General features: G+C 39.4%; 1 pseudogene; it reads right to left on the bottom strand.

Annotated features, from left to right (window-relative positions):
- Window positions 1–8,303: 8,303 nt before the first annotated feature.
- LOC109453985 (ubiquitin-ribosomal protein eL40 fusion protein pseudogene) lies at window positions 8,304–8,721 on the bottom strand (annotated as a pseudogene).
- Window positions 8,722–11,756: the final 3,035 nt, after the last annotated feature.

The raw sequence follows: 11,756 nt of genomic DNA, 5'->3' as shown, positions 1-11,756 counted from the left end.
GATTGAAAACAGCAACTAGACTTGGAGCTGAGCTGCGACCTCCACGACTAGATTGAAGGACGACTTGGAACTGATGGACCCTGTTAAAACGCTGTTCTCCAAACAGTCCCCAACAAAAAATTTTTTTAAAATTATTTCTGTAATTATCCATTTAATATTTTCAGACAGCAGAGACCGTGGTCATTTAAACCACACAAAGCAAAACCATGGATAAGTGGGACTACTGTAAATAGAACCAAATACTACAACGAGGTAAGGACTAAAAACATCTAGATTTAGTGACAAAGCCCCTTATCCTTATGACCTTGGATAGCAGTACAGAATAAAAGCAGAGATAAATTTTCAGTTTAGTTGAATATTAAATGGGAGTACAGAAAGTTGAGAAAACTACCAAAAACTTGGATGCTTATATTAAAAGAAGGTAGAAGGGTTTATTTTTTTCATTTTCAAAAGAATGAAAGCTGAGCATACTTAAATTATGAGATAGAATCAATAAAAAGAAATCAAAGTTAGACAATTGCTAGAGCTTTATATCCTAATAGTGTAAGAAGGATGTAGGACCCAGAGCACAGATTAGCCTTAGAATTCTTTTTCCACTGTGACTGGAGGAAAAATGGGTGAGATTCAGTTACATTTGTAGACAGTGGAAAAATAATTAAGGTATGTCTTTAACTTTCTATGTGAAGTAGGAGGTGAGGTACGCTGCTAAGATTGAGAAGAAGGCCAATACAGTAAGTTGAGATTTTTAAATAGCTACTACCACGAAAAGTAAAGGAAAAGACAAAGGAATTTAAAGAAACATTGCAAGCTTGGGTTTGGAGATGATGAATTTCTAACAGCACTAACAGTGTGATTCTGTAATTCCCTCTGCAAACACTTCTCTGAGCCAAAAATCAAGGGACTAAGATTTATCCAAGGTTTGTATTGTGTAGGGCACATATACAGAAAAATAAAAGGGCAAGGAAGTTAATGGTATTGGCAATAGAACACTTAAATAAAAAGTGGGGGAAAAAAGTGGGTAAGGTGAAAAGACTGGATAAGTCAGTCAGGAAAAAAAGCAGGGTCCTGATGGAGGAGAAAGAAGTAGAAGTCTAAGTTTTGCCAAGTAAAGGTGTAGTGGGAACAACGGAGTAATAAAGCTGAGGAATGAAGCCTGATATGTATATGACATTAGGTAAGTGATTTTCCCCATTGATGGGCCTTCCCATGTATCATATTGCATGTATATTTTATGCATATACTGGTATGCATAAATTATAAACATCAATTTTAAATAGTACTTGATTTATAAAGTTTAATTCTTACTAATAATAGGTTACTATTTTAAAAGTTCAAAATCTCCTGCGTACATGGTAAGCCATGAAATTTTTCAATATGTTGATTTGAATAAAGCAAAAAGTTAAAAATCACTGGTCTACGTCAACCTGTTCATTTTACAGAAATGGAAAACAGACATCCAGAAATTAAGTGATTTGCCCAAATCCATCAACTTTACATAGCTACAGAACTGTAAAAATAAATGGAACTTTACAAGAAATGTTTTTCCTGTGTTGAAAAATAGCTCACTCCTGATCCTTCTGAAGAAAAGTATTTCTAATTATCAACTTTCTTACAAAAATCTAAGAATATTTGCCACAAATACTGCATTTATTATGCTTACAAATACTACATTCATGCTTATATATTACATATCATTTCTGGTCCTTGCCTAAAGACCTGAATTTATAATTCTATAAATTTCTTTGCCAAAAGTTATGAAGGAAAAATTGATATGCTGAGTCAATATAAATGCTACATTTACACTGATTAAAATTATTCCAATTCTTTTACAATTTTCCTCAACACTGCACTGTAGACAGCCACTACTAGAAAAGATGAAAATTGGCAAGTGAGATCAACCCTATTTGTCACCAGCAATTTAACCACTCAATTGGTGTATTAAAAAAAAAAAAAAAAAAAAAAAATGATGACAGACAAGGAAAAAATGATAGGAACTATCTGTGTTGCCATCTACAGAATATATATAATAGATGTTCACTAAAAATACTCATGTGAAGGAGCTGTTTCAGTCTTCTGATCAAAAAGTAAATATTTTATCTAATATGCTACACCTAAGGATTAAAAAAATTATCATACTTCACCCTTCCTCAAGGAATTTTAAATCTGGCTATGTAGATGAGACAGACTTGCAGTATATTTATATGCTGAGTTAACTGTGTATTAGGTACCCAATTGTATACCCAACTGGATGTTGGCCAATGAAGTACTTATCTGGAAAATGGATAGTGGAAACTCTAATCTACCATGCTATCACTATCAAAATAGTTTATAATGTCCTCTTTCACAGTTTACCTCAGTCAATTTTATCAAAATCATTAGTTTCTAATCGCCAAATCTCATTTTTAAACTAAGAGGTGGCACTACTTGGTTTATTCCACAAACGCCCTTTTTAAAACTATTCACAAAACTCCAACCTCAAGGGGCAAAGGTTTCTCCACTTAGTTCTTCACAAAAGAATATCCCGCACATTTTTAAAATTTCAAACTAAAATTTCCCAAAATATTCCACAAACGAGAGCAAAACCTTAAGAGTTATACTTGATGCTCATTATTTGTAGATTCCGTACTTGCAAAACCTCCTACTCACTAGAATTGATTTGCATTCCGAAAATCAATACAATGCTTTCACATCAAAGACATGCATAGTGGCAAAAATTGGAATCACCCAATGGTGAGGTCAAAAAGGTGATGCTCTGCCTTCTTGCTTCAGCAATCATGCTATAAACAAGTGTCTTTTCCTATTTAGCATCAGTTTACATTTTTGTACTTTTTGTTGATTTCAGTTTAAAATGGCCCTTACCTGGTGCAGCCGGATGGCTCAGTTGGTTAGAGCGCAGTGCTCATAACAAGGTTGCTGGTTCGATTCCCATGTGGGTCAGTGAGCTACGCCCTTCACAACTGGATTGAAAACGACTTGGCTTGGAGCTGATGGGTCCTGGAAAAACACACATTTCCCCAATATTCCCCAATTAAAAATGTTTTAATGGCCCTCATGCATAGTGCTTAAGTGCTGTTTAGACTTCTCAAGCACAAGACTATGTGTCTTATGAGGAAAAGAGTATAGATAAGCTTCACTCAGGCACAAGTTACAGTGCTGTTGGCCATGAGTAAAATGGTTATGAACCATGAATCAATAATATATATTAAATTACATGTCTTTAAACAGAAACACATATAAAACAAGATTGTGTATTGCTAGGCTGACAAAAATGTGACCAGAGGCTAACAGGAACCTAACCCTGTATTTCCCCTAGGAACAATGGTTCGGTATTCACTAATTCAGTGTTTACAGTGACTTTACAGAACTTGACTACCCCAAATAACAAGAATCAACTGTATTCTTTTTTCCTTTTTAAAGATTTTATTGGGGAAGGGAAACAGGACTTTATTGGGGAACAAACAGTGTGTACTTCCAGGACTTTTTTCCAAATCAAGTTGTTGTCCTTTCAGTCTTAGTTGTGGAGGGCGCAGCTCAGCTCCGGGTCCAGTTGCCGTTGCTAGTTGCAGGGGGCACAGCCCACCATCACTTGTGGGAGTCGAACCGGCAACCTTGTGGTTGAGAACCCACGCTCCAACCGAGCCATCCAGGAGGCAGCTCAGCTCAAGGTGCTGTATTCAATCTTAGTTGCAGAAGGCAGAGCCCACCATTCCTTGTGGGACTCGAGGAGTTGAACCGGCAACCTTGTGCTTGAGAGCCCACTGGTCCACGTGGGAATCGAACTGGCAGCCTTCGGAGTTAGGAGCACGGAGCTCTAACTGCCTGAGCCACCGGGCCGGCCCTATACTTTTTGTGTTTTGGGGTTTTTTTAAGGAAGGCACAACTCACAGTGGCCCATGCAGGGATCAAACCGGTAACCTTGGTGTTATTAGCACCACACTCTAACCAACTGAGCTAAGCAGCCACCCCCTTCAACTGTACTTTGAATGTGACACCTTTACGCATGTAAAATTAAGTAACAACACAGGGCAACAGAGTTCATTTACCAAAATGAGCTACCATTTCCCAACACATAGCACTATTCCATGAGAATACTCAATAAGAGTGCCAAATAAATGATTCAGAAAATTAAGTGCTAAAGTTCTATGGAAGAGACTTCTATAGTTCAATATTATTCCCCATCCAGGACAAAGGAAGACCAGTCTTTTGTCATTAGTTGGAGCACAGAGAGGCAGGTGTCAGAAGCTTACGCACAGTCATCAGTCAGGAGAAAAAAATAAGTTCAAAATCAGCGGCAGGAACATAGTCTTGATGAATACAAGAAACCAGAAGATAAGAGTCAGTGTCCTGATGGGGCAGAGTTTTTTAAAGAGCATAAGAGCAGGTTTGCCATCAATGAACACAGAAGGTAGAGCTTAACAAATTAGTGATATTTCAATTAGCCACTGTATTTATACCTTTAAATTTTAGGAATATCACAAGCCCCTTTCATGGTTTCCTTCCAAAAAATTATTTTATCCAACTGTGAAAGCTAATTTTGTGTCAATTTGGATAGGCCATAGTACCCAGATATTTGGCCAAATGCTATTTTAGATGTTTCTGTGAAGTATTTTTTTAGGTGAGATTAACATTTAAATCAGTAACTTTGAGTAAAGCAGATTACCCTCCATGTGGGTAGACCACATCCAATCAGTTGACGTTCTTAAGAAAAATACTGACTTCCACTGAGAGTTAAAGTTCTGTCAGCAGACTGACTTCAGATACAAACTGCAATTCTTTCCTTAGTTCCCATGCTTCTGGCCTACGCTGTAGATTTCGGACTTGCCAGCCTCCAAAATGGAGCCAATTCCTTAAAATCAATCAATCTATCTACCTATCCGTCATCTATCTCTATCCTTCTCCCTCTCTGTGTGTATAAATACACACACACTATTGCTTTAGTTTCTCTGGAGAATCCTAATACACCAATAGAAATTTTGAAATGGAAATACAAGAATATTAAAGTAATTAGAATGCAAGTCCTCCAAGCCCTAAAGAGACAGGGATCTATTGTTGGTTTATTGACCTGGGACAATATACCTGGCACATCACAGGAATGCAGCACCTGCTGAATGAATGAATGTTAGTAAACATATATTCTCTTAACAGTAACTTCTATTTATTATTCTATTTCAGGAACTATGCTAGGTGGCATTTGATCTTTGTTAAATGTTTTACTCCCCCAGAACATCCCTTCAAGATCACAATTTTAAGTTCCTATTACAGAAATAAGGAAACCAAGGCTCAGAGTTAAAACTGTGCTGTCCATAGTCACAACATGATTGAAATAGTGTGCTAAAATTCAAAGTGTATGATTCTTCAAAATGCAAAGACGACTTAGAATAATTTAGGAGAGGTACAAATAAAGTATATAGGTACTTACTAAATCCTGGAATGTAAGAATTTAAAGAGGCAAATTTAAGACAAATTAATAGTTACCTCTCTCACAGTGTAAAGGGAAATCTGGATCTCATTACTCTACGGTGCAGTAACAATGGAATATAAAAATAGGAAGAAAAAAAATAGTAGGAAAAATCATTTAGCTAAACTTATATTACCCTGATATATACCTAGTCTTTTAACGTTATGCCACTAGAAACATGCATTCACTCCCATAAAATAACACTCAATGGCACTATAGTCACTAAGTCTGACTTTACATAGTTCTCATTGTATTTTTCATCAGTAAATCGTATCACCTTTCACGATGTTTAGAAAAATATGATCACGCATAATACCCACCATGCATGAATGTTTCAATTTTATTTAACATTTTTAAATGACGATATAACTCAGCTTTATATAATGCACAGTATTAAAAAACGTGCAAAATATTTGCCATAAACATGGTTATGAAACTGAAAGCCCACAGTGGTTGTTGCATCAACCCAACTTAGCATTTTTACTCATTTAAAGAAGCCACAGCTTTTCTGAAATCTCGTTGGGCGTTAACAGCTGCTCTACATCTTCTTCCATCTAATCTCTTCGGAACTGGTTCAGATTGCTCAGCACATACCCACACGGGGTTAGGAACGTCATAAAAATCACGACGAGTCCAACAGCCACGTCCTGGAAGAGAAGATGAAAAGTGCTGTTAACGAGTATGGCTTCCGCAACCATCATTCACTGCCTAACAAAAACCGCTTTAGTTGTGAGGATCTCGCCGTCGTCCTAGAAAGCGGGACCGGACGAACACAGAAAAGCAGAATTTCCATTCCTTGATGACCTAACTTAAATTTTTGAGTAAAAACTCATTTTTCGTCTAACGGTTCGCCAGATGCGACCTTTGAACTCTGGGACCTAGATACCGCCCAGATTTCCACCATCTTAGGGGAAATTGGCAATGAAGGTCTTGGCAATGAAGATGGCGTTCGAAGGTGGTACACATCCGGCGGTGCAACAACGGCTGCGCTCTCGGTCTTGGTGCCCGTAAAGGGTACACATGAAGTCGGCCGAGCCCCTTCCAAGCCCCCCCTCCCCCGTACGCAAGGTCTCGGCTTCTCTCCCCTCAGGTCTAACCACGGCGCGCTCACCGTGACCGGTCCCCGGACGCCCGCGGCCTCCAACCCTCCACCAATAGCGGCCCCGGCCACGGAAGCCCCGCACATGAGCCGTGGCCCACGTCTTCCCCTCCTCCCCACCCGTCGGGTCACCCTCAACCTTCGCCACGCGCTCTCGCCCGCCAAGTCCCGTCCGCACCGCCCTGACGGCCGGGCCCCAACTCACCACAGACGACGCGAGCTGCGGATTGCGACCGTGCGCCGAGTGGGCCAGGCGGCGGCCGGACTGGGCCACGCGGCGGCGGCGGCGAAGCAGGCAGAGAACAAGCAGACGGGGCATGACGCGTCCGGTTAGGCGAAGCGAAGCGAGGCGAGGCCGACGAAACAGCACGCGCGACGTGAGGTGAGCAGAGGCGAGGCGGGACTGCGCGAGCTCTAGGGCTGGGCTGGCGGCGGGTTTGCGCAGGCGCCCGGGCCACAGGGGGCGCTCGCGCCACTCCCCCGCTCAGCCCCTCCTCTTCCGCTCAGTACCCTGCGAGGCTCTGCCCCTGTCCCGCCCCTATCGCCCAGCGTCCCCGCCCTCATTCTCTCCCAGCCCTCAACCCATCTCCCTTCCCATCCTACCGCCAACTCCCTCAAACCTATGCTCCTAGGCTCAGCTTCCTACCCCTTCCAAACTTCCCGTCCAAACCCAAACAGAGCATTTCTTGATTTTCTGCTTCGTAAGGTGAAGAACTCAGTACCCCTACACTTAACTTCTCTTTATCTTTCTTCCCTACCTATACCTCTCAATATGCTATCACTTCTCATTGTCAGAGTTTATAACATTTATACTGTTTTCTAACATTAATTAAATCTCCTATACATTGTTTGTAAATTAATTCCCAACACTGAAAACCAAGAGCAAGTATCTGTAGTGTGTGAATGATATTAAAAATATTCATGGCAGGATGAAAGAGTGTTTGGACACAAGAAAGGGTGGTGCCACTAAACTTGTAGCTCTTGAAGGAAAAAAGGAATATATATTGTGATTTTTAAATGTAATATTATATCTTTATCCACTCTCTAAGATGACCCAATCTTTTCACAGTATTTCTTTTTTAGTCCAATCACACAACTAGCATTCTAGGATTTCCTTTGACTGCCCTGTTTCTGAAACCTGCTATCTTCCTCTTTCTGAGATTCCTATTTCATTTTGCTGTAGTACTTCCTTAAGCAATTCTTTCAGGAATGGTTTGTGGGTGATAAATTTCCTCAATCCTTGGAAGTCAAAACATCCTTATTTTGCTCCCCACTTAAAATGCTAATTTGGCTGGCTATAGAACTCTAGGCTCAACATAACTGCCCCTCAGGAGTTTGAGAAGCAGGATTCCCTTGTGTTTCGGTATTTTCTGTAACTGATAAGTATGATGCCAATATAATTCTCATCCTTTGATGTAGGCTCCATTGTTTTCTTTTTGGAATCTTTTAGGAATTTGTTCGTCTTTGGACTTGTGAAGTTTCTTCAAGATATGGCTAGATATGGGTCTTTTTTAATTCATATAGATTAACACTGGGTGAGACCTTTCAATTTGAAGACTTGGATCTTTCTTTAGCTCTGGGAGATTTTATTTATTTATTTATTTTAATTGCTCCAGTCAACCAAAGGGAAACTTTTTTGAAGCCCTAGGGGTAAGGGGTTCAGGCAGGAGTCTGCCCTGCAGGTCAAGGGGGCAGTGGAGAGGCCTTAGTTGACTTCTTCTTGGGACATAGGTTGATGGTGTGGCCTCACTGCTTGTGGTAGTTGATAGCTCCGGGATACAGGTGGGCATAACACTTGTGGCAGATCATCTTGTCGCAGTTGTCCTTCTAGGCGAGCTAGCAAAGGGAGTGCTGGATGATGCCGCCCCCACAGACGAAGCACCAAGTGCAGTATGAACTCTTTCTAGATATTATCATCTGCGAGAGTGCAACCATCCTCCAGCTGTTTGCCTACAAAAATCAGACACTGCTGGTCAGGTGGGATGCCCTCCTTGTCCTGGATTTTAGCTTTGCCATTCTCAACAGTGTCACTGGGCTCCACCTTAAGTGTGATGGTCTTAGCGGTCAGAGTCTTCACAAAGATCGGCGTCTCTGCATCTCTGCGTCTGCTGGGGAAGCTGCTCAGCCACCGGGTTGAAAAGAAAGAGCAATCTACTTCTGTCATTTATTTCCTTCTCTCTAATTCCTCTATTCTCAATCTAAAACTCCTATTAGATGGATGTTGGCCCTTCTTGGTGGGTCATCTATGTGTTTCAACTTTTCCATTTCTGTCTCCTTGTCCTACATTCTGGAAGATATCCTTGACTTTTCCCTTTAACCCTTCTGTTTGTTGAGTTTTTCATTTTATAATTTTATTTCTAACACTTAGTAATTATTTTGAGTTTTTTTAAAGTGTCACCTATTTATATTTTACAGATGTACTGTCATCTCAAATTTTTCTGAGACTATCATTTGAACTTTTTTTTAAAGTTCTGTTCACTGAACTGTTTCTGTTTCTTCTAGGGTGAGTCTGTTTATTCCTTTGGGCCTTGCTGGTTTTGCTCAACTGTCTTATGACCCTTGGATGTCTTCTTATGCATATGACTATGAAGAGCCTGGTGAATTACATGGATTCTTTTCTATCACCAATCTGTCTTCAGAATGAAAATGCTGATTGCATGACCTATGTGAGGGGGCTGAGTAGGTCAATTGACAAGCAGGAAGACATCCTTCCTCATCCCCATGTCAAAGTGAGTAAGGGTCTTCTACTCTAAGCTTCCCAACTACTGCCATCCCGGGAAGTAACTTAGACACAGATTTGATGTCTGATAAGAGCTTGCTTCCTGGTTCATAGATGGCTGCCTTCTCATTATATCCTCACATGGCAGAAGAGGCAAGGGAACTCTCTCTGGGGTTACTTTTATAGGGACACTAATCCCATCCATTAGGGCTCCGCCCCCATGACCTAGTCACTTCCCAGAGGCCATACTTCCTAATACCATCAACACTGGGAGCTAAAATGTCCATATATGAATTTGGGAGGGACATAAACATTCAGTCCATTGCATTTAGTAAGAAAAAAGAATGCAAAATATCTCAGTCGTTTTTATACTGCTTACATATTGAAGTGATATAATTTTTGATATATTTTGTTTAAAATAATCCACAATAAATAGTATTGTACCTGTTTCTTTTTAGTTCTTTTAACATAGCGACAAGAAAGTTTAAAAAATATACATATGGTTCACATTATATTTCCCTTGAATGGCTGTGCTCTGGAATCTTACCTTGACCACTCAGGTCCTGCCTGCCCTCACCCCACTTTGAATTGCTCTCTTTCCCCTTTTCTGCTTTATTTTCTTCATGGTCCATAAGCCCCATCAGAACTTACACAGTTTGTTTGTTAATTGTGTATCTCCTTTGCTAGGAGGTGAGCACTGCAAGGGCAGGAATCTTACCTGACTCTATCACCCCTAACCACCCCAAAAGCATCTCATAGTAGGTACCCAACAAATATTTGTTGAATGAATGAATGCTCACACTGCTGTGCTCTCTTTTCCTTTCCCTACTAAAGACACATCTGGAGAAAGCAGAGGATAAAAAACAGAGGGATGATACCCTCTCCTACAAAGCAGAAGCTGACAAAATAGGCAAGATAGGTACTGGATAGTGAAGACAGGGAATGAATGCATAGTGGCACATTTAAATATTGGTCATCTCTTTGTGGCCATCAGCTAAACCATGGGACAGCACGACTGTACAAAAGATATTAATGTATAATTGTTCCAAGACCTGTCTCTCTTTCTGCAGACCAAAGAGGACTCCAGTTTTGCCTACTCAGTTTCTTTCTCTCCCTCACCCTCCAAGATGGAGGGAAGATGGGTGTTAGAAATATTCTTTTGAACTCTTGTCATGCAGAATCAAGAGGAAATGGGGAGGCAGAGAAGGACAGGAGACACAAGGACAGGGGCAATTTTCTGAATAGTTGAAAATAAAGGAGTGCAAAGAATTGCACTGTGTGAGGAAAGTAGAAGGAAAAATGAAGGGGAATTTTAAGGATTGCTATAGTGTATGTATCCCCTTGAGGATATCTGAAAAATTGAAATAAAAAACTTAAAATTGTGAAATATCTTTTAGGTGACATATTACATGTCTCAATTGACATTTCTGAGCCTAGACCACATGGTTGATGATTATATGTTTAGACCATTTACAGTAAATGTAAGTAATAAAAGGCAGAGGTTATCATATCAGATTTTTTAAAAATTCATCCAATTACATATTGTCTAAAGAAAACCCACTTTAAAGATGATGTAGATAGATTAAAATGAAAACGATGGAAAAAGATATGCCATGCAAATACTAATTACAGAGAGCTAGAGTGGAATACTGTCAGACCAAGTAAACATCAGAGCAAGGGATATTAATTAGCATAGATAAAGAGAGACATTTCATAATGATTAAGGGATCTTTCATAAGACGACATAAAATTCCTAAATGTCCATGGATTTAATAACACAGCTTCAAAATATGTGAAGAAAAAACTGACAGAACCAAAAGGAAAAATACGTAAATCTAAAATTGTAGTTGGAGAATTCAAAATTCCTATTGTAATAATTGATAAAACAAGCAAACAGAAAATCAATACGGAGGGGGAGGAGGGTTGTCAAATGTGTGAGGGGTATAAATGATAAATGTCTAACTATTACATTGTTTTGTACACCTGAAACTAATAAAAAAATATTTTTTAAAAATCAGTAAGGATATGGAAGACTTGAACAACACCATTATGTTAAAGTAATTGACATTTATAGAACACTCTATTTTAAAAATACCGAAACACACATTCTTTTTAAGTGCACATGCAATATTTACCAAGATAGAATATATTCTGTGCCATAAAAGAAGTCACAAGAATTGGAAAAGAGTGATGTCTTTCACAGTGTATGCTCTGACAAAAATGGAATTAAATTAGAAATCAAAATCAGAAAAATATCTTTAAAAATTCCCAAATATTTGGAAATTAAACAACACACCTTCAAGTAACTCATGGATCAAAGAAGAAATCACAAGGGAAATTAGAAAATATTTTCAATTTAATGAAAGTTAAACCACAACACATCAAACTTTGTGGGATGCAGTAAAGCAGTACTTAGAGGGAAGTTTTTGGCACTAGATGTATATGTTGGAAAAAGGGAAAGGTGTAACTAAGCCTTTCAT

The sequence above is a fragment of the Rhinolophus sinicus genome, chromosome 3 (genome assembly GCF_057876585.1).
Source record: "Rhinolophus sinicus isolate RSI-liver-muscle chromosome 3, RSI-T2T, whole genome shotgun sequence".
Taxonomy (NCBI): Eukaryota; Metazoa; Chordata; class Mammalia; order Chiroptera; family Rhinolophidae; genus Rhinolophus; species Rhinolophus sinicus.
The sequence above is the reverse complement of the archived record's forward strand: the minus strand, read 5'-3'. Positions and strand labels throughout refer to the sequence as shown.